General features: G+C 48.5%; 1 long non-coding RNA gene across 16 annotated transcripts; it reads left to right on the top strand.

The window, feature by feature from the left end:
- Nucleotides 1-16,752: 16,752 nt before the first annotated feature.
- LOC127930213 (uncharacterized) lies at nucleotides 16,753-19,550 on the top strand. Of its 16 annotated transcripts, none has more exons than XR_008137209.1 (5): nucleotides 16,893-17,008; nucleotides 17,371-17,439; nucleotides 17,530-18,113; nucleotides 18,412-18,671; nucleotides 18,787-19,550. It is a non-coding gene; the product is annotated as an uncharacterized LOC127930213 (long non-coding RNA). The 16 variants fall into 16 exon arrangements; XR_008137216.1 differs by lacking the exon at nucleotides 16,893-17,008 and having other exon boundaries at nucleotides 17,201-17,439; nucleotides 17,530-17,737; nucleotides 17,948-18,113; XR_008137211.1 differs by lacking the exon at nucleotides 16,893-17,008 and having other exon boundaries at nucleotides 17,201-17,439; nucleotides 17,530-17,760; nucleotides 17,925-18,113.
- Nucleotides 19,551-23,050: the final 3,500 nt, after the last annotated feature.

Raw genomic sequence — 23,050 nt, 5'->3', positions numbered from 1 at the left:
GGGTGCATGTTTATTTTCCCCCCTAGCACTACACAGCTGATTCAAATAACCAACTCTTCATCAAAGCTTTGAATATTTGAATCAGCTGTGTAGTGCTGGGGGGGAAACAAAGTGTTCACTGGGGTTTCAGATGGGGACAGGACCACCTTTAGGAAACCCTCAACTAGTTGACACCTGATGGCTGAGAGTTCAGATGGGGACAGGACCACCTTTAGGAAACCCTCAACTAGTTGACACCTGATGGCTGAGAGTTCAGATGGGGACAGGACCACCTTTAGGAAACCCTCAACTAGTTGACACCTGATGGCTGAGAGTTCAGATGGGGTCAGGACCACCTTTAGGAAACCCTCAACTAGTTGACACCTGATGGCTGAGAGTTCAGATGGGGTCAGGACCACCTTTAGGAAACCCTCAACTAGTTGACACCTGATGGCTGAGAGTTCAGATGGGGACAGGACCACCTTTAGGAAACCCTCAACTAGTTGACGGCTGAGGTTTCAGATGGGGACAGGACCACCTTTAGGAAACCCTCAACTAGTTGACACCTGATGGCTGAGAGTTCAGATGGGGACAGGACCACCTTTAGGAAACCCTCAACTAGATGACGGCTGAGGTTTCAGATGGGGACAGGACCACCTTTAGGAAACCCTCAACTAGTTGACGGCTGAGAGTTCAGATGGGGACAGGACCACCTTTAGGAAACCCTCAACTAGTTGACACCTGATGGCTGAGAGTTCAGATGGGGACAGGACCACCTTTAGGAAACCCTCAACTAGTTGACACCTGATGGCTGAGAGTTCAGATGGGGACAGGACCACCTTTAGGAAACCCTCAACTAGTTGACACCTGATGGCTGAGAGTTCAGATGGGGACAGGACCACCTTTAGGAAACCCTCAACTAGTTGACACCTGATGGCTGAGAGTTCAGATGGGGACAGGACCACCTTTAGGAAACCCTCAACTAGTTGACACCTGATGGCTGAGAGTTCAGATGGGGACAGGACCACCTTTAGGAAACCCTCAACGAGTTGACACCTGATGGCTGAGAGTTCAGATGGGGACAGAACCACCTTTAGGAAACCCTCAACGAGTTGACACCTGATGGCTGAGAGTTCAGATGGGGTCAGGACCACCTTTAGGAAACCCTCAACTAGTTGACACCTGATGGCTGAGAGTTCAGATGGGGACAGGACCACCTTTAGGAAACCCTCAACGAGTTGACACCTGATGGCTGAGAGTTCAGATGGGGACAGGACCACCTTTAGGAAACCCTCAACTAGTTGACACCTGATGGCTGAGAGTTCAGATGGGGACAGGACCACCTTTAGGAAACCCTCAACTAGTTGACACCTGATGGCTGAGAGTTCAGATGGGGACAGGACCACCTTTAGGAAACCCTCAACTAGTTGACACCTGATGGCTGAGAGTTCAGATGGGGACAGGACCACCTTTAGGAAACCCTCAACTAGTTGACACCTGATGGCTGAGAGTTCAGATGGGGACAGGACCACCTTTAGGAAACCCTCAACTAGTTGACACCTGATGGCTGAGATTTCAGATGGGGACAGGACCACCTTTAGGAAACCCTCAACTAGTTGACACCTGATGGCTGAGAGTTCAGATGGGGACAGGACCACCTTTAGGAAACCCTCAACTAGTTGACACCTGATGGCTGAGATTTCAGATGGGGACAGGACCACCTTTAGGAAACCCTCAACGAGTTGACACCTGATGGCTGAGAGTTCAGATGGGGACAGGACCACCTTTAGGAAACCCTCAACTAGTTGACACCTGATGGCTGAGAGTTCAGATGGGGACAGGACCACCTTTAGGAAACCCTCAACTAGTTGACACCTGATGGCTGAGAGTTCAGATGGGGTCAGGACCACCTTTAGGAAACCCTCAACTAGTTGACACCTGATGGCTGAGAGTTCAGATGGGGACAGGACCACCTTTAGGAAACCCTCAACTAGTTGATGGCTGAGAGTTCAGATGGGGACAGGACCACCTTTAGGAAACCCTCAACTAGTTGACACCTGATGGCTGAGAGTTCAGATGGGGACAGGACCACCTTTAGGAAACCCTCAACTAGTTGACACCTGACGGCTGAGAGTTCAGATGGGGACAGGACCACCTTTAGGAAACCCTCAACGAGTTGACACCTGATGGCTGAGAGTTCAGATGGGGACAGGACCACCTTTAGGAAACCCTCAACTAGTTGACACCTGATGGCTGAGAGTTCAGATGGGGACAGGACCATCCTTTAGGAAACCCTCAACTAGTTGACGGCTGAGAGTTCAGATGGGGACAGGACCACCTTTAGGAAACCCTCAACTAGTTGACACCTGATGGCTGAGAGTTCAGATGGGGACAGGACCACCTTTAGGAAACCCTCAACGAGTTGACACCTGATGGCTGAGAGTTCAGATGGGGACAGGACCACCTTTAGGAAACCCTCAACTAGTTGACGGCTGAGAGTTCAGATGGGGACAGGACCACCTTTAGGAAACCCTCAACGAGTTGACACCTGATGGCTGAGATTTCAGATGGGGACAGGACCACCTTTAGGAAACCCTCAACTAGTTGACGGCTGATGGCTGAGAGTTCAGATGGGGACAGGACCACCTTTAGGAAACCCTCAACTAGTTGACGGCTGATGGCTGAGAGTTCAGATGGGGACAGAACCATCCTTTAGGAAACCCTCAACTAGTTGACACCTGATGGCTGAGAGTTCAGATGGGGACAGGACCACCTTTAGGAAACCCTCAACTAGTTGACACCTGATGGCTGAGAGTTCAGATGGGGACAGGACCACCTTTAGGAAACCCTCAACTAGTTGACACCTGATGGCTGAGAGTTCAGATGGGGACAGGACCACCTTTAGGAAACCCTCAACTAGTTGACACCTGATGGCTGAGAGTTCAGATGGGGACAGGACCACCTTTAGGAAACCCTCAACTAGTTGACACCTGATGGCTGAGAGTTCAGATGGGGACAGGACCACCTTTAGGAAACCCTCAACTAGTTGACACCTGATGGCTGAGAGTTCAGATGGGGACAGGACCACCTTTAGGAAACCCTCAACTAGTTGACGGCTGAGAGTTCAGATGGGGACAGGACCACCTTTAGGAAACCCTCAACGAGTTGACACCTGATGGCTGAGAGTTCAGATGGGGACAGGACCACCTTTAGGAAACCCTCAACGAGTTGACACCTGATGGCTGAGAGTTCAGATGGGGACAGGACCACCTTTAGGAAACCCTCAACTAGTTGACGGCTGATGGCTGAGAGTTCAGATGGGGACAGGACCACCTTTAGGAAACCCTCAACTAGTTGACGGCTGATGGCTGAGAGTTCAGATGGGGACAGAACCTTCCTTTAGGAAACCCTCAACTAGTTGACACCTGATGGCTGAGAGTTCAGATGGGACAGAACCACCTTTAGGAAACCCTCAACTAGTTGACACCTGATGGCTGAGAGTTCAGATGGGGACAGGACCACCTTTAGGAAACCCTCAACTAGTTGACACCTGATGGCTGAGAGTTCAGATGGGGACAGGACCACCTTTAGGAAACCCTCAACTAGTTGACACCTGACGGCTGAGAGTTCAGATGGGGACAGGACCACCTTTAGGAAACCCTCAACTAGTTGACGGCTGAGAGTTCAGATGGGGACAGGACCACCTTTAGGAAACCCTCAACTAGTTGACACCTGATGGCTGAGAGTTCAGATGGGGAGGACCACCTTTAGGAAACCCTCAACTAGTTGACACCTGATGGCTGAGAGTTCAGATGGGGACAGGACCACCTTTAGGAAACCCTCAACTAGTTGATGGCTGAGAGTTCAGATGGGGACAGGACCTTCCTTTAGGAAACCCTCAACTAGTTGATGGCTGAGAGTTCAGATGGGGACAGGACCACCTTTAGGAAACCCTCAACTAGTTGACACCTGATGGCTGAGAGTTCAGATGGGGACAGGACCACCTTTAGGAAACCCTCAACTAGTTGACGGCTGAGAGTTCAGATGGGGACAGGACCACCTTTAGGAAACCCTCAACTAGTTGACGGCTGAGAGTTCAGATGGGGACAGGACCACCTTTAGGAAACCCTCAACTAGTTGACACCTGATGGCTGAGAGTTCAGATGGGGACAGGACCACCTTTAGGAAACCCTCAACTAGTTGACACCTGATGGCTGAGAGTTCAGATGGGGACAGGACCACCTTTAGGAAACCCTCAACTAGTTGACACCTGATGGCTGAGAGTTCAGATGGGGACAGGACCACCTTTAGGAAACCCTCAACTAGTTGACGGCTGAGAGTTCAGATGGGGACAGGACCACCTTTAGGAAACCCTCAACTAGTTGACACCTGATGGCTGAGAGTTCAGATGGGGACAGGACCACCTTTAGGAAACCCTCAACTAGTTGACACCTGATGGCTGAGAGTTCAGATGGGGACAGGACCACCTTTAGGAAACCCTCAACTAGTTGACACCTGATGGCTGAGAGTTCAGATGGGGACAGGACCACCTTTAGGAAACCCTCAACTAGTTGACGGCTGAGATTTCAGATGGGGACAGGACCACCTTTAGGAAACCCTCAACTAGTTGACGGCTGAGAGTTCAGATGGGGACAGGACCACCTTTAGGAAACCCTCAACTAGTTGACACCTGATGGCTGAGAGTTCAGATGGGGACAGAACCACCTTTAGGAAACCCTCAACTAGTTGACATCTGACGGCTGAGAGTTCAGATGGGACAGAACCTTCCTTTTACACTGCATAGCCCAGAGCCCAAGGCCTATAGGAAACGAACTGGCTTACAGAATATGGAAGGGTCTTGGGGTTTGGACCTGAAACAAGGTATTTTGTTGTAGTGGGGGGTCTGCACATATAAGCCTACAGAAATACCTGGACTAAAACACTCAGTTCAGTTGTAACCATTTTAAAGTATGCCAAGGGGCTCAACTACCACATGTTGGCTGGCCATAGGGCTCAAGTTGACTTCCTTGCGCTTGGCAACAGGGCTTGAACCTTTTTAATGAAACGCTATGGGAAACACCTGGTGCATAGTTGTTGTGGAATGCTAACAGAACTCTCTGGTTATGAGGATACTAGCAACTTCCTGTTCCACAGGGAATCACATCACCATGATTCTACACACACAGCCTCCATGTTCTCCTCTCAGCTTTTCAAGGTGGAGAGACCATGTCGATGTTAGTAGGGCTCACCGTATGAAAAGGTTTGGCAAAAGAAACCAAATCTTTGTTCTTTTTGGTTATTGTTCAGTTTCTACCATCTATGTTTCAAAATCCTTCAAACCGTTTTCTCCCTACTGAACACCACCCCCAAGCCCCAACATCCAACTAACCACCCATTTGCCCTGTTAACTGCAGTGCACCGACTTCCATACACCCCCTCTTCTCTCAGCCTTCACCAGGCACAGTTCTACTCTGAAAGAAGGACATGTCGGATCCCAGAATAGGGCTGAGGGGAGCTGAGGTCTCTCTTGCTCTTCTTTTGGGAATCTGTCAGACGTCAGAAAGGAGGCCAGATGACGAGAGGCTGGGAGGGAGACGCTTCTTTTAGAGACCCTGAAGGAGGGAGGGAGGCGGGGAAGTGTTTGTTCTCTGGATGGATACACACCTGATACTGTTTGAGTCTCTATATGCACTTTGATGAATCATTAGTCCTCCAGTGTTGATAATGATGCCTCCTGGCCCTGTGTAGTAGTACTGGCCCTGTGTTGTAGTAGTAGTAGTAGTAGTAGTAGTACTGGCCCTGTGTAGTAGTAGTAGTACTGGCCTTGTGTAGTAGTAGTACTGGCCCTGTGTAGTAGTAGTAGTAGTACTGGCCCTGTGTAGTAGTAGTAGTAGTAGTAGTAGTACTGGCCCTGTGTAGTAGTACTGGCCCTGTGTAGTAGTAGTAGTAGTACTGACCCTGTGTAGTAGGAAGTACCAGTGACTCGCTCAATACGGAAGTGATCAGATGACGCGGATGCTACACTACAGGACTGTTTCGCTAACACAGACTGGAATATGTTCCAGGATTCATCCAATGGCATTGAGGAGTAAAACCACCTCAGTCATTGGCTTCATCAATAAGAGCATTGATGACGTTGTCCCCACAGTGACTGTACATACATATCCCAACCACAAACCCTGGATTACAGGAAACATCCGCATCAAGCTAAAGGCGAGAGCTGCTGCTTTCAAGGAGCGGGAGACTAATCCGGACGCTTATAAGAAATCCTGCTATGCCCTCAGACGAACCGTCAAACAAGCAAAGCATCAAAACAGGATTAAGATTGAATCCTACTACACCGACTGATGCTCTTCGGATGTGGCAGGGCCTGAAAACTATTACGGACTACAAAGGGAAACCCAGACGCGAGCTGCCCAGTGAACCTACCAGACGAGCTAAATGCATCGTGGACTACCCAGTGACGTGAGCCTACCAGACGAGCTAAATGCCTTTTATGCTCGCTTCGAGGCAAGCAACACTGAATCATGCACGAGAGCACCAGCTGTTTTGAATGACTGTGTGATAACGCTCTCGGCAGCCGATGTGAACAAAACCTTTAAACAGGTCAACATTCACAAAACCGCGGGGCCAGACGGATTACCAGGACGTGTACTCAAAGAATGCGTGGACCAACTATCGAGTGTCTTCACTGACATTTTCAACCTCTCCCTGACCGAGTCTGTAATACCTACATGTTTCAAGCAGACCACCATAGTCCCTGTGCCCAAGGAAGCAAAGATAACCTGCCTAAATGATTACCGCCCCGTGGCACTCACATCGGTAGCCATGAAGTGCTTTGAAAGGCTGGTCATGTCTCACATCAACAGCATCCTCCCGGACACCCTAGACCCACTCCAATTCGCATACCGCCCCAACAGATCCACAGATGACGCAATCTCAATCGCACTCCATACTGCCCTTTCTCACCTGGACAAAAGCAACACCTATGTGAGAATGCTATTCATTGACTACAGTTCAGCGTTCAACACCATAGTGCCCTCAAAGCTCATTAATAAGCTGAGGATCCTGGGACGAAACACCTCCCTCAGCAACTGGATCCAGGACTTCCTGACAGGCTGCCATCAGGTGGTGAGGGTAGGCAACAACACATCTGCCATGCTGATCCTTAACACTGGGGCCCCTCAGGGGTGTGTACTTAGTCCCCTCCTGTATTCCCTGTTCACTCATGACTGCGTGGCAAAACACGACTCCAACACCATTAAGTTTGCTGACGACACAAGTGGGTAGGCCTAATCACCGACAATGATGAGACGGCCTAGGTCAAGAGGTCAAGAGTTTCAAGTTCCTTGGTGTCCACATCACCAACAAACTATCATGGTCTAAACATACCAAGACAGTTGTGAAGAGGGCATGACGAAACCTTTTCCCCCTCAGGAGACTGAAAAGATTTGGCATGGGTCCTCAGATCCTCAAAAGGTTCTTCAGCTGCACCATCGAGAGCATCCTGACCGGTTGCATCACCGCCTGGTATGGCAACTGGCGGGCATCTGACCGTAAGGCGCTACAGAGGGTAGTGTGAACGGCCCAGTACATCACTGGAGCCAAGCTTCCTGCCATCCAGGACCTATATAATAGGCGTGTCAGAGGAAAGCCCATAAAATTGTCAGTCTCCAGTCACTCAAGTTATAGACTGTTTTCTCTGCTACCACACGGCAAGCCGTACCGGACCGCCAAGTCTAGGACCAAAAGGATCCTCAACAGCTGCTAACCCCTAGCCTGTACCCCTGCACGCTGACTCTGTACCGGTGCCCCCTGTATATAGCCTTGTTATTCATATTGTGTTAGTTTTTATTACACTAGCCCCTACCTACATTTACAGATAACATTCGGTAGCTCCTACACTAGCCCCTACCTACATTTACAAATAACATTTCGGTAGCTCCTACACTAGCCCCTACCTACATTTACAAATAACATTTCGGTAGCTCCTACACTAGCCCCTACCTACATCTACAAATAACATTTCGGTAGCTCCTACACTAGCCCCTACCTACATCTACAAATAACATTTCGGTAGCTCCTACACTAGCCCCTACCTACATCTACAAATAACATTTCGGTAGCTCCTACACTAGCCCCTACCTACATCTACAAATAACATTTCGGTAGCTCCTACACTAGCCCCTACCTACATCTACAAATAACATTTCGGTAGCTCCTACACTAGCCCCTACCTACATTTACAAATAACATTCGGTAGCTCCTACACTAGCCCCTACCTACATTTACAAATAACATTCGGTAGCTCCTACACTAGCCCCTACCTACATCTACAAATAACATTCGGTAGCTCCTACACTAGCTCCTACACTAGCCCCTATCTACATCTACAAATAACATTCGGTAGCTCCTACACTAGCCCCTACACTAGCCCCTATCTACATCTACAAATAACATTCGGTAGCTCCTACACTAGCTCCTACACTAGCCCCTATCTACATCTACAAATAACATTCGGTAGCTCCTACACTAGCCTCTACCTACATTTACAAATAACATTCGGTAGCTCCTACACTAGCCTCTACCTACATTTACAAATAACATTCGGTAGCTCCTACACTAGCCTCTACCTACATTTACAAATAACATTCGGTAGCTCCTACACTAGCCCCTACCTACATTTACAAATAACATTCGGTAGCTCCTACACTAGCCCCTACCTACATTTACAAATAACATTCGGTAGCTCCTACACTAGCCCCTACCTACATTTACAAATAACATTCGGTAGCTCCTACACTAGCCTCTACCTACATTTACAAATAACATTCGGTAGCTCCTACACTAGCCCCTACCTACATTTACAAATAACATTGTGCTCCTACACTAGCCTCTACCTACATTTACAAATAACATTCGGTAGCTCCTACACTAGCCTGTCTGCCTCTGGAGCAGCATTTGTAACACGCTGTGCTCTGTCGAGCCGCTAGGGCATTTACAAATGGCCTGTCTGCTCTGGAGCAGCATGTGTACACGCTGTGTCTGTCGGTCGCTAGGGCAACTGGCCTGTCTGCTCTGGAGCATTTACAAATAACATGTGTACCTACACTGTGTCTGTACAAATAACTAGGGCAACTGGCCTGTCTGCTCTGGAGCAGCATGTGTACACGCTGTGTCTGTGGCCCGAGTTTACAAATAGGGTAGCTCCTACACTGGCCTGTCTGCTCTGGAGCAGCATGTGTACACGCTGTGTCTGTCGAGTCGCTAGGGCAACTGGCCTGTCTGCTCTGGAGCAGCATGTGTACACGCTGTGTCTGTCAAGTCGCTAGGGCAACTGGCCTGTCTGCTCTGGAGCAGCATGTGTACACGCTGTGTCTGTCGAGTCGCTAGGGCAACTGGCCTGTCTGCTCTGGAGCAGCATGTGTACACGCTGTGTCTGTCGAGTCGCTAGGGCAACTGGCCTGTCTGCTCTGGAGCAGCATGTGTACACGCTGTGTCTGTCGAGTCGCTAGGGCAACTGGCCTGTCTGCTCTGGAGCAGCATGTGTACACGCTGTGTCTGTCGAGTCGCTAGGGCAACTGGCCTGTCTGCTCTGGAGCAGCATGTGTACACGCTGTGTCTGTCGAGTCGCTAGGGCAACTGGCCTGTCTGCTCTGGAGCAGCATGTGTACACGCTGTGTCTGTCGAGTCGCTAGGGCAACGGGCCTGTCTGCTCTGGAGCAGCATGTGTACACGCTGTGTCTGTCGAGTCGCTAGGGCAACGGGCCTGTCTGTTCTGGAGCAGCATGTGTACACGCTGTGTCTGTAGATTCGCTAGGGCAACGGGCCTGTCTGTTCTGCTGAAGAAGATGGAGGAGGAGACGGGCCAAGAATGGAGAGGAGAAAAAAACATAAGGAAATCAAAAGCTAGCAGTGACAGCTGTACAGAACTCCTCCACAGGGCTTTGACTTCTCAGACACGGCAGAAAGCCAACACAACATGATGCCCCGTCACCTGCTTCATTCAGTAACCAACTTAGATAACTAGCGAGTTACACTTAGGGGTCGTGTTACACCTAAGCCGGTAATACCCTAAATCCCGGGATGAGTGAAGGACGATATGAACATCTGGATACCGCACAACACTAGCGAGCTACCGGTGTCCACCCCGCCCCTTCTTCTGTGGGGTTTATCGTGGCTGTCATCCAACATTATTGTGTATTAACGCCACCTACTGTACTGGAGTGCCCCCGCATTCCGTCTGTCCTCGTTTTAAACATGGACCAATAGAAGATCAGAGGGGTTCCTGCACAAGCAGGAACGCCCTGAATTGCAGGCCGTAATTACACCCTTCTCAGAACTGACCGTGTCAGAGTAGACCTTACACACACATGGGGGTCGACAACCGCTTTTCTATGAGTGTAGTATAGGTGAAGGCATGGAGACAGGCCCCCTGGCCGTGGCGGTGTCACCTGACTTGATGACTGGCCGTGGCGGTGTCACCTGACTTGATGACTGGCCGTGGCCGTGTCACCTGACTTGACTGGGTTTGAACTCCACTTTCCATACTGTTTCCTGTCTCCTACTAGTCTGTGGTTTCCCCAAGCCTCATTGGTTGTTAGCAGGACTGGGGATTGATTGTAATATGGTTTAGGAGACATTTGAATCCTGCTGGGTCATTTCACTACAGAATGCATTAGTGCGGTCTTGTGCACGCGTGCCTAAGCAGCCGACGGCTGCACCGGGTGGACGAGATGCCAACACGCTGTTGTGACTCACATGACACCACTGTGTGTCAGAGTACAGGGCAGGGTTTGTAAGCACAGCAGTGTGTGTGTGTGTGTGTGTGTGTGTGGGTGGGTTGAATCTCATTGTGGCACTGTTTGTTCAGTAAAGGGGCACTCCTTGGTTTGAGTCCCGACATGAGTACAGGGCAGGGTTTGTAAAGCACAGCTGTGGGGGTGTTGAAATCTCATGCTCTTCCTCAGGGATGTGGCCCACGGACCCCCACGGACCCCCTTTTATAGTGGATTCATCTCCCAAAACATAATACAGTGGGGCAGAAAGTATTTAGTCAGCCATCAGTTGTGCAAGTTCTCCCACTTAAAAAGATGAGAGAGGCCTGTAATTTTCATCATAGGTAAACTTCAACTATGACAGACAAAATGAGGGGAAAAAATCCAGAAAATCACATTGTAGGATTTTTAATGAATTTATTTGCAAATTATGGTGGAAAATTAGTATTTTGCCATGTGGGCGGAGAGAAGATGTTTTATAATGCTATTCTACACATTTTGACCTGGGGGCAGAGAAAAGATGTTTTATAATGCTATTCTACACATTTTGACCTGGGGGCGGAGAGAAGATGTTTTAGTTTTATAATGCTATTCTACACATTTTGCCCTGGGGGCAGAGAGAAGATGTTTTAGTTTTATAATGCTATTCTACACATTTTGCCCTGGGGGCAGAGAGAAGATGTTTTATAATGCTATTCTACACATTTTGCCCTGGGGGTAGAGAGAAGATGTTTTATAATGCTATTCTACACATTTTGCCCTGGGGGCAGAGAGAAGATGTTTAGTTTTATAATGCTATTCTACACATTTTGACCTGGGGGCGGAGAGAAGATGTTTAGTTTTATAATGCTATTCTACACATTTTGCCATGGGGGTGTAGAGAAAATGTTGAATTTAAATGAACTTAAAACATCAGTCTCTTCTGTCAAGGGGGGGCTAAAATGTTATGTTCGCGGGGGGACCGTTTCGCTCCGGTCCCCTGGCTCTGACTGCATGTGTGGGTATAGATGTGAGTACTCAGACCCGCGAGCCACTGTGGCCCCTCATGATGAGTTCAGAGTTTGTGGCCCCCACTCCCATCAGTGACCATCCCTCTACTACCTGAAGGAGAGACAGGCCTCTGAACCCTACAGTGACTCAGTATGGTGACTCACCCTCCCTCTACTTTGTTTGCCTTAGTGGGAGACAGACAGCTACACACACAGAGAGAGACGGAGAGAGAGAGGGCTTGAACAGCTCTTAACATGGAGCTCCAGAACCCGGTCATCCTGACACTCACAGGCTTAGTAAGGCTTTCTGAGATCAGGGCGTCTCCAGACTGACACTCATAGCCTAGGTTTGGTGAGTGTGTGTGCATGTAGCCTAGGTTTGGTGAGTGTGTGTGCATGTAGCCTAGGTTTGGTGAGTGTGTGTGCATATAGCCTAGGTTTGGTGAGTGTGTGTGCATATAGCCTAGGTTTGGTGAGTGTGTGTGCATATAGCCTAGGTTTGGTGAGTGTGTGTGCATATAGCCTAGGTTTGGTGAGTGTGTGTGCATATAGCCTAGGTTTGGTGAGTGTGTGTGCATATAGCCTAGGTTTGGTGAGTGTGTGTGCATATAGCCTAGGTTTGGTGAGTGTGTGTGCATATAGCCTAGGTTTGGTGAGTGTGTGTGCATATAGCCTAGGTTTGGTGAGTGTGTGTGCATATAGCCTAGGTTTGGTGAGTGTGTGTGCATGTAGCCTAGGTTTGGTGAGTGTGTGTGCATGTAGCCTAGGTTTGGCGAGTGTGTGTGTGTGCATGTAGCCTAGGTTTGGCGAGTGTGTGTGTGTGCATGTAGCCTAGGTTTGGTGTGTGTGTGCATATAGCCTAGGTTTGGTGAGTGTGTGCATATAGCCTAGGTTTGGTGAGTGTGTGTGCATATAGCCTAGGTTTGGTGAGTGTGTGTGCATATAGCCTAGGTTTGGTGTGTGTGTGTGTGTGTGTGGTTTGTGTGTGTGTAGCCTAGGTTTGGTGAGTGTGTGTGTGTGTGCATATAGCCTAGGTTTGGTGAGTGTGTGTGCATATAGCCTAGGTTTGGTGTGTGTGTGTGTGTGTGTGTGTGTGTGCATGTAGCCTAGGTTTGGCCTAGGTTTGGCGAGTGTGTGTGTGTGTGCATGTAGCCTAGGTTTGGTGAGTGTGTGTGTGTGTGTGTATAGCCTAGGTTTGGCGAGTGTGTGTGTGTGTGCATGTAGCCTAGGTTTGGCGAGTGTGTGTGTGTGCATGTAGCCTAGGTTTGGTGTGTGTGTGTGTGCATGTAGCCTAGGTTTGGTGAGTGTTGTGTGTGCATGTAGCCTAGGTTTGGTGAGTGTGTGTGTGCATGTAGCCTAGGTTTGGTGAGTGTGTGTGTGCATGTAGCCTAGGTTTGGTGAGTGTGTGTGCATGTAGCCTAGGTTTGGTGAGTGTGTGTGTGCATGTAGCCTAGGTTTGGTGAGTGTGTGTGTAGCATGTGTGCCTGGACTGTGTGTGTGTGTGTGTGTGTGTGTGTGTGTGTGTGTGTGTGTGTGTGTGTGTGTGTGTGTGTGTGTGTGTGTGTGCGCACATACGTTTGATCTCCACCAGGCCAGCTTGTAATCTCGTGGGGTGTGGCTGGGGGCGGGGATGTGTGGGTGTGTGATATTACTAGGCAACTTGGTTGTTAGGACCAAGGAGGGCCAACAATGGGGAAAGTCAACATGACACAACACTGTGGCAGGGGGATGGGAGGGGAAAAGAGGGGCTGGCCTCAAACCCTCAGGCCCAATTCAGAGTTCACAGGCTATATGTATCAGTGTCTGAGTAGGACTGCTGATTTAGGATCAGTTTAGCCTTTTAGAAGACAATGAAGAACAACACATGGACGGGGTGGGGGCATGATCCTAGATCTGTAGCAAGCTTTGTGGCTTGTGTCTGGAGGGGGAGGGGTGGACAGAGGGCTGACCTCATAGGCCCGACTGGCATAACCACAGACTGGCTGATTAACATCCCACTAATCTTCATTTTAACCGTTCGGGGGATGTCAAATCTGGACTGATCTTGGCTGCCAAATAAGAGGGAGAGGGGGTAGATGGTGAGGGAAGGAGAATAAGGGAGGAGGTGTTGGGAGAGGTGAGAAGGGGAGTAGTCTAGGAGAGGTGTGGTAAGAGAATAGAAGGGGAGGAGTCTAGGAGAGGTGGGAAGAGAATAGAAGGGGAGTAGTCTAGGAGAGGTGTGGTAAGAGAATAGAGTTGGGAGGGGAAGTAGTCTAGGAGAGGACTGCGGGATAAGAGAATAGAAGGGGAGTAGTCTAGGAGAGGTGGGAAGAGAATAGAAGGGGAGGAGTCTATGAGAGGTGGGAAGAGAATAGAAGGGGAGTAGTCTAGGAGAGGTGTGAAGAGAATAAGAGAATCTAGAGAGGTGGGAGGAGTCTAGGAGAGGTGTGGTAAGATAATAGAAGGGGAGGAGTCTTGGAGAGGTGCGGTAAGAGAATAGAAGGGGAGGAGTCTAGGAGAGGTGTGGTAAGAGAATAGAAGGGGAGTAGTCTAGGAGAGGTGGGAAGAGAATAGAAGGGGAGGAGTCTATGAGAGGTGGGAAGAGAATAGAAGGGGAGTAGTCTCGGAGAGGTGGGAAGAGAATAGGAGAGGAGTCTATGAGAGGTGGGAAGAGAATAGAAGGGGAGGAGTCTATGAGAGATGGGAGGAGAATAGAAGGGGAGGAGTCTAGGAGAGGTGCGGTAAGAGAATAGAAGGGGAGGAGTCTAGGAGAGGTGGGAGGAGAATAGAATGGGAGGAGTCTAGGAGAGATGGGAGGAGTCTAGGAGAGATTGGAGGAGAATAGAAGGGGTGTAGTCTAGGAGAGGTGGGAGGAGAATAGAAGGGGAGTAGTCTTGGAGAGGTGGGAGGAGAATAGAATGGGAGGAGTCTAGGAGAGATGGGAGGAGTCTATGAGAGGTGGGAAGAGAATAGAAGGGGAGTAGTCTAGGAGAGGTGGGAAGAGAATAGAAGGGGAGTAGTCTCGGAGAGGTGGGAAGAGAATAGAAGGGGAGTAGTCTAGGAGAGGTGGGAAGAGAATAGAAGGGGAGTAGTCTAGGAGAGGTGGGAAGAGAATAGAAGGGGAGTAGTCTCGGAGAGGTGGGAAGAGAATAGAAGGGGAGGAGTCTAGGAGAGGTGGGAAGAGAATAGAAGGGGAGGAGTCTAGGAGAGGTGGGAGGAGAATAGAAGGGGAGGAGTCTAGGAGAGGTGGGAGGAGAATAGAAGGGGAGGAGTCTAGGAGAGGTGGGAGGAGAATAGAAGGGGAGGAGTCTAGGAGAGATGGGAGGAGTCTAGGAGAGATGGGAGGAGAATCTAGGAAGGGGAGGAGTCAGGGGGAGTCCAGGAGAGGTGCGGTAAGAGAATAGAAGGGGAGGAGTCTAGGAGAGGTGGGAGGAGAATAGAAGGGGAGTAGTCTAGGAGAGGTGGGAGGAGAATAGAAGGGGAGGAGTCTAGGAGAGGTGGGAGGAGAATAGAAGGGGAGGAGTCTAGGAGAGGTGGGAGGAGAATAGAAGGGGAGGAGTCTAGGAGAGGTGCGTTAAGAGAATAGAAGGGGAGGAGTCTAGGAGAGGTGGGTAAGAGAATAGAAGGGGAGGAGTCTAGGAGAGGTGGGAGGAGAATAGAAGGGGAGGAGTCTAGGAGAGGTGGGAGGAGAATAGAAGGGGAGGAGTCTAGGAGAGGTGGGAGGAGAATAGAAGGGGAGGAGTCTAGGAGAGATGGGAGGAGAATAGAAGGGGAGGAGTCTAGGAGAGGTGGGAGGAGAATAGAAGGGGAGGAGTCTAGGAGAGGTGGGAGGAGAATAGAAGGGGAGGAGTCTAGGAGAGGTGGGAGGAGAATAGAAGGGGAGGAGTCTAGGAGAGGTGGGAGGAGAATAGAAGGGGAGGAGTCTAGGAGAGGTGGGAGGAGAATAGAAGGGGAGGAGTCTAGGAGAGATGGGAGGAGAATAGAAGGGGAGGAGTCTAGGAGAGATGGGAGGAGAATAGAAGGGGAGGAGTCTAGGAGAGGTGGGAGGAGAATAGAAGGGGAGGAGTCTAGGAGAGATGGGAGGAGAATAGAAGGGGAGGAGTCTAGGAGAGGTGGGAGGAGAGGTTGAAACCCCCTGTCTACCATGCTCTGGCTCCAGAATGTGTAAACTAGGACAGTTTCCATCTGAGCCACGTAAACATCTCTATATATGTCCCTGTGTGGTTTACAGGGACTGTGTAACAGCAGTGTTGAGGTTGTGGTTGTGTTCCTAACCAACCGACCGCACCCTGCCAGCCTGGCCAGGAGAGAGGAAAGAAGGGTGTGTCCCATTGTTACCTGCCCTCAGGTGTTCCCTCCTTCCATTCCCTTCCCAGCACCCCTCCCAAACTGTCAACACTACCACACTGCCAGTGCCAAGGAAAACTCAGACACAATTATACCCGACTAACTTAATGGTAGGGTATAGTGACTGGTTAAATATGAGTTGACCAAGGGAAGAATGGAAGTGTGTGTGTGTTTGGGGGGGGGGCAGAGCACATGCTAAGCTGTCCTGAATAACTGGGCCTGCTGGGATCATACGTGGCCCCATTATTATAGGACGACTTGGGAGAATGATGATCTGCAACAGACAGAAGTAACAATACAGCCAGACTGGCCTGCTACTGGTCCTTTCTACACTTTATCAAACGTCCAGAGTCAAACCACAACTGATGCAAATCAAATGAAACATACAAATGACATGGCGTTCATCAAGAGACGTGTTCATTGCAGCCTGGAGGAGACTAGAATGTTGTTCTCACTGGAAAACAACAAGGCAACCATTCATTACATTACCCATAGAATAGTCTAGGATAACTGTGTTGTTCTCACTGGAAAACAACAAGGCAACCATTCATTACATTACCCATAGAATAGTCTAGGATAACTGTGTTGTTCTCACTGGAAAACAAGGCAACCATTCATTACATTACCCATAGAATAGTCTAGGATAACTGTTGTAGGCTAGGTAGGGTAACTGTTGTAGGCTAGGTAGGATACCTGTGTTGTTCTCACTGGAAAACAAGGCAACCATTCATTACATTACCCATAGAATAGTCTAGGATAACTGTTGTTGGCTTGGTAGGATAACTGTTGTAGGCTAGGTAGGATAACTGTTGTAGGCTAGGTAGGATAACTGTTGTAGGCTAGGTAGGATAACTGTGTTGTTCTCACTGGAAAACAACAAGGCAATCATTCATTACATTACCCATAGAATAGTCTAGGATAACTGTTGTAGGCTAGGTAGGATAACTGTGTTGTTCTCACTGGAAAACAACAAGGCAATCATTCATTACATTACCCATAGGCTAGTCTAGGATAACTGTTGTAGGCTAGGTAGGATAACTGTTGTAGGCTAGGTAGGATAACTGTGTTGTTCTCACTGGAAAACAACAAGGCAACTTCATGTACATCCCCTCTCCTACATAACTGTTGTAGGCTAGGTAGGATAACTGTTGTAGGCTAGGTAGGATAACTGTTGTAGGCTAGGTAGGATAACTGTGTTGTTCTCACTGGAAAACAACAAGGCAACCATTCATTACATTACCCATAGAATAGTCTAGGATAAGTGTTGTAGGCTAGGTAGGATAACTGTTGTAGGCTAGGTAGGATAACTGTTGTAGGCTAGGTAGGATAACTGTTGTAGGCTAGGTAGGATAACTGTTGTAGGCTAGGTAGGATAACTGTGTTGTTCTCACTGGAAAACAACAAGGCAACCATTCATTACATCCCTGTCTAGGCTTAGGATAACTGTTGTAGGCTAGGTAGGATAACTGTTGTAGGCTAGGTAGGATAACTGTGTTGTTCTCACTGGAAAACAACAAGGCAACCATTCATTACATTACCCATAGAATAGTCTAGGATAAGTGTTGTAGGCTAGGTAGGATAACTGTTGTAGGCTAGGTAGGATAACTGTTGTAGGCTAGGTAGGATAACTGTTGTAGGCTAGGTAGGATAACTGTTGTAGGCTAGGTAGGATAACTGTTGTAGGCTAGGTAGGATAACTGTGTTGTTCTCACTGGAAAACAACAAGGCAACCATTCATTACATTACCCATAGAATAGTCTAGGATAAGTGTTGTAGGCTAGGTAGGATAACTGTTGTAGGCTAGGTAGGATAACTGTGTTGTAGGCTAGGTAGGATAACTGTTGTAGGCTAGGTAGGATAACTGTTGTAGGCTAGGTAGGATAACTGTGTTGTTCTCACTGGAAAACAACAAGGCAACCATTCATTACATTACCCATAGAATAGTCTAGGATAAGTGTTGTAGGCTAGGTAGGATAACTGTTGTAGGCTAGGTAGGATAACTGTGTTGTAGGCTAGGTAGGATAACTGTGTTGTAGGCTAGGTAGGATAACTGTGTTGTAGGCTGGCTGTGTTGTAAGGTAGGATAACTTACCTAGGTAGGATAACTGTGTTGTAGGCTAGGTAGGATAACTGTGTTGTAGGCTAGGTAGGATAACTGTGTTGTAGGCTAGGGAGGATAACTGTTTGTAGGCTAGGATAACTGTAGGCTTAGTAACTGGCTAGGTAGGATAACTGTTGTAGGCTAGGTAGGATAACTGTGTTGTTCTCACTGGAAAACAACAAGGCAACCATTCATTACATTACCCATAGAATAGTCTAGGATAAGTGTTGTAGGCTAGGTAGGATAACTGTTGTAGGCTAGGTAGGATAACTGTTGTAGGCTAGGTAGGATAACTGTTGTAGGCTAGGTAGGATAACTGTGTTGTTCTCACTGGAAAACAACAAGGCAACCATTCATTACATTACCCATAGAATAGTCTAGGATAAGTGTTGTAGGCTAGGTAGGATAACTGTTGTAGGCTAGGTAGGATAACTGTGTTGTAGGCTAGGTAGGATAACTGTGTTGTAGGCTAGGTAGGATAACTGTGTTGTAGGCTAGGTAGGATAACTGTTGTAGGCTAGGTAGGATAACTGTTGTAGGCTAGGTAGGATAACTGTTGTAGGCTAGGTAGGATAACTGTTGTAGGCTAGGTAGGATAACTGTTGTAGGCTAGGTAGGATAACTGTGTTGTAGGCTAGGTAGGATAACTGTGTTGTAGGCTAGGTAGGATAACTGTGTTGTAGGCTAGGTAGGATAACTGTGTTGTAGGCTAGGTAGGATAACTGTGTTGTAGGCTAGGTAGGATAACTGTGTTGTAGGCTAGGTAGGATAACTGTGTTGTAGGCTAGGTAGGATAACTGTGTTGTAGGCTAGGTAGGATAACTGTGTTGTAGGCTAGGTAGGATAACTGTGTTGTAGGCTAGGTAGGATAACTGTGTTGTAGGCTAGGTAGGATAACTGTGTTGTAGGCTAGGTAGGATAACTGTGTTGTAGGCTAGGTAGGATAACTGTGTTGTAGGCTAGGTAGGATAACTGTGTTGTAGGCTAGGTAGGATAACTGTGTTGTAGGCTAGGTAGGATAACTGTGTTGTAGGCTAGGGAGGATCATTGTGTCGTAGGCTAGTCTAGGGAGGAGCATTGTGTCGTAGGCTAGTCTAGGGAGGATCATTGTGTCGGAGACTAGTCCAGGGAGGATTATTGGGTCGGAGACTAGTCCAGGGAGGATCATTGGGTCGGAGACTAGTCTAGGGAGGATCATTGTGTCGGAGACTAGTCCAGGGAGGATCATTGGGTCGGAGACTAGTTCAGGGAGGATCATTGTGTCGTAGGCTAGTCTAGGGAGGATCATTGGGTCGGAGACTAGTCCAGGGAGGATCATTGGGTCGGAGACTAGTTCAGGGAGGATCATTGGGTCGGAGACTAGTCTAGGGAGGATCATTGGGTCGGAGACTAGTCCAGGGAGGATCATTGGGTCGGAGACTAGTTCAGGGAGGATCATTGTGTCGTAGGCTAGTCCAGGGAGGATCATTGTGTCATAGACTAGTCCGGGGAGGATCATTGTGTCGTAGACTAGTCTAGGGAGGATCATTGTGTCGTAGACTAGTCTAGGGAGGATCATTGTGTCGTAGACTAGTCTAGGGAGGATCATTGGGTCGGAGACTAGTCTAGGGAGGATCATTGGGTCGGAGACTAGTCTAGGGAGGATCATTGGGTCGGAGACTAGTCCAGGGAGGATCATTGGGTCGGAGACTAGTTCAGGGAGGATCATTGGGTCGTAGACGTGTCTAGGGAGGATCATTGTGTCGTAGTCTAGGGAGGATCATTGTGTCATAGACTAGTCTAGGGACGATCATTGGGTCGTAGACTAGTCTAGGGAGGATCATTGTGTCATAGACTAGTCTAGGGACGATCATTGGGTCGTAGACTAGTCTAGGGAGGATCATTGTGTCGTAGGCTAGTCTAGGGAGGATCATTGGGTCGGAGACTAGACCAGGGAGGATCATTGGGTCGGAGACTAGTCTAGGGAGGTCATTGTGTCGTAGTCTAGGGAGGATCATTGTGTCGTAGACTAGTCTAGGGAGGATCATTGTGTCGTAGACTAGTCTAGGGAGGATCATTGTGTCGTAGACTAGTCTAGGGAGGATCATTGTGTCGTAGACTAGTCTAGGGAGGATAATTGTGTCGTAGACTAGTCTAGGGAGGATCATTGGGTCGGAGACTAGTTCAGGGAGGATCATTGGGTCGTAGACGTGTCTAGGGAGGATCATTGTGTCGTAGACTAGTCTAGGGAGGATCATTGTGTCGTAGACTAGTCTAGGGAGGATCATTGTGTCGGAGACTAGTCTAGGGAGGATCATTGTGTCGGAGACTAGTTCAGGGAGGATCATTGGGTCGGAGACTAGTCCAGGGAGGATCATTGGGTCGGAGACTAGTTCAGGGAGGATCATTGGGTCGGAGACTAGTCCAGGGAGGATCATTGGGTCGGAGACTAGTCCAGGGAGGATCATTGGGTCGGAGACTAGTTCAGGGAGGATCATTGTGTCGTAGGCTAGTCTAGGGAGGATCATTGGGTCGGAGACTAGTCCAGGGAGGATCATTGGGTCGGAGACTAGTCCAGGGAGGATCATTGGGTCGGAGACTAGTCTAGGGAGGATCATTGTGTCGGAGACTAGTCCAGGGAGGATCATTGGGTCGGAGACTAGTTCAGGGAGGATCATTGTGTCGTAGGCTAGTCTAGGGAGGATCATTGGGTCGGAGACTAGTCCAGGAGACTAGTCCAGGGAGGATCATTGGGTCGGAGACTAGTTCAGGGAGGATCATTGGGTCGTAGACGTGTCTAGGGAGGATCATTGTGTCGTAGTCTAGGGAGGATCATTGTGTCATAGACTAGTCTAGGGAGGATCATTGGGTCGTAGACTAGTCTAGGGAAGGATCATTGTCGTAGACTAGTCTAGGGAGGATCATTGTGTCATAGACTAGTCTAGGGACGATCATTGGGTCGTAGACTAGTCTAGGGAGGATCATTGTGTCGTAGGCTAGTCTAGGGAGGATCATTGGGTCGGAGACTAGACCAGGGAGGATCATTGGGTCGGAGACTAGTCTAGGGAGGATCATTGGGTCGGAGACTAGTCTAGGGAGGATCATTGGGTCGTAGACTAGTCTAGGGAGGATCATTGTGTCGTAGTCTAGGGAGGATCATTGTGTCGTAGACTAGTCTAGGGAGGATCATTGTGTCGTAGACTAGTCTAGGGAGGATAATTGTGTCGTAGACTAGTCTAGGGAGGATCATTGTGTCGTAGACTAGTCTAGGGAGGATCATTGTGTCGTAGACTAGTCTAGGGAGGATCATTGTGTCGTAGACTAGTCTAGGGAGGATCATTGTGTCGTAGTCTAGGGAGGATCATTGTGTCGTAGGCTAGTCTAGGGAGGATCATTGGGTCGGAGACTAGGGAGGATCATTGTGTCGTAGTCTAGGGAGGATCATTGTGTCGTAGTCTAGGGAGGATCATTGTGTCGTAGTCTAGGGAGGATCATTGTGTCGTAGTCTAGGGAGGATCATTGTGTCGTAGTCTAGGGAGGATCATTGTGTCGTAGTCTAGGGAGGATCATTGTGTCGTAGGCTAGTCTAGGGAGGATCATTGGGTCGGAGGCTAGTCCAGGGAGGATCATTGTGTCGTAGTCTAGGGAGGATCATTGTGTCGTAGTCTAGGGAGGATCATTGTGTCGTAGTCTAGGGAGGATCATTGTGTCGTAGTCTAGGGAGGATCATTGTGTCGTAGTCTAGGGAGGATCATTGTGTCGTAGTCTAGGGAGGATCATTGTGTCGTAGTCTAGGGAGGATCATTGTGTCGTAGTCTAGGGAGGATCATTGTGTCGTAGTCTAGGGAGGATCATTGTGTCGTAGTCTAGGGAGGATCATTGTGTCGTAGTCTAGGGAGGATCATTGTGTCGTAGTCTAGGGAGGATCATTGTGTCGTAGTCTAGGGAGGATCATTGTGTCGTAGTCTAGGGAGGATCATTGTGTCGTAGTCTAGGGAGGATCATTGTGTCGTAGTCTAGGGAGGATCATTGTGTCGTAGTCTAGGGAGGATCATTGTGTCGTAGTCTAGGGAGGATCATTGTGTCGTAGTCTAGGGAGGATCATTGTGTCGTAGTCTAGGGAGGATCATTGTGTCGTAGTCTAGGGAGGATCATTGTGTCGGAGACTAGTCTAGGGAGGATCATTGTGTCGGAGACTAGTCTAGGGAGGATCATTGGGTCGGAGACTAGTCCAGGGAGGATCATTGGGTCGGAGACTAGTTCAGGGAGGATCATTGTGTCGTTGGCTAGTCTCGGGAGGATCATTGTGTTGTCAACTAGCAGAAATTCCATTTAGATTTTTCTTAAATTATTTTACTAGGTAACAGAATTTTGAGATTGAATTACTTAATTCAAAAACAAAATTGATATCAGTAAAAATGTAATATCTAACTTGTTACTGCTGTGAACTTTCATCATCGTCCCTCATGACGGAGAGAAGTAGAAAATATCTGAAAGATGTTTGTTTTGGTAATGGAATTCCAAGGCGCAAGGCAAGGTTTCTTAAACTTGCAGAAGTAGTAAAAAATGATCCTAAACTAAATATGTGTTGATATTAGTCGGCATGAATTTTTACTTCAACATTGTGTTTTGATGTATTCTTGTTTTTTATACCTTAAGACTTTTTCTGGTTGATATTTTCCTAAAACTCCTTTTCCATCTGTTTGGCAAGAAATCAAAGCCTTTGCTTATACATTGTTTTGTTGTTGAATGGAAAAATAGTTGGAAAATAAATATATGCCTTCATTTCTCAAATATAGACTCCCTTTAATGGGTCCTTATGGGTCCTTTTACATGGAATTGGCCATCTGTCTATGTGCCTAACAGTCTGTCTGGTACTACTGTGGTACTGCTGTCCA

This window comes from Oncorhynchus keta, chromosome 5 (genome assembly GCF_023373465.1).
Source record: "Oncorhynchus keta strain PuntledgeMale-10-30-2019 chromosome 5, Oket_V2, whole genome shotgun sequence".
In the NCBI taxonomy this organism is placed as follows: Eukaryota; Metazoa; Chordata; class Actinopteri; order Salmoniformes; family Salmonidae; genus Oncorhynchus; species Oncorhynchus keta.
This window is presented reverse-complemented; position numbering and strand designations above follow the sequence as displayed.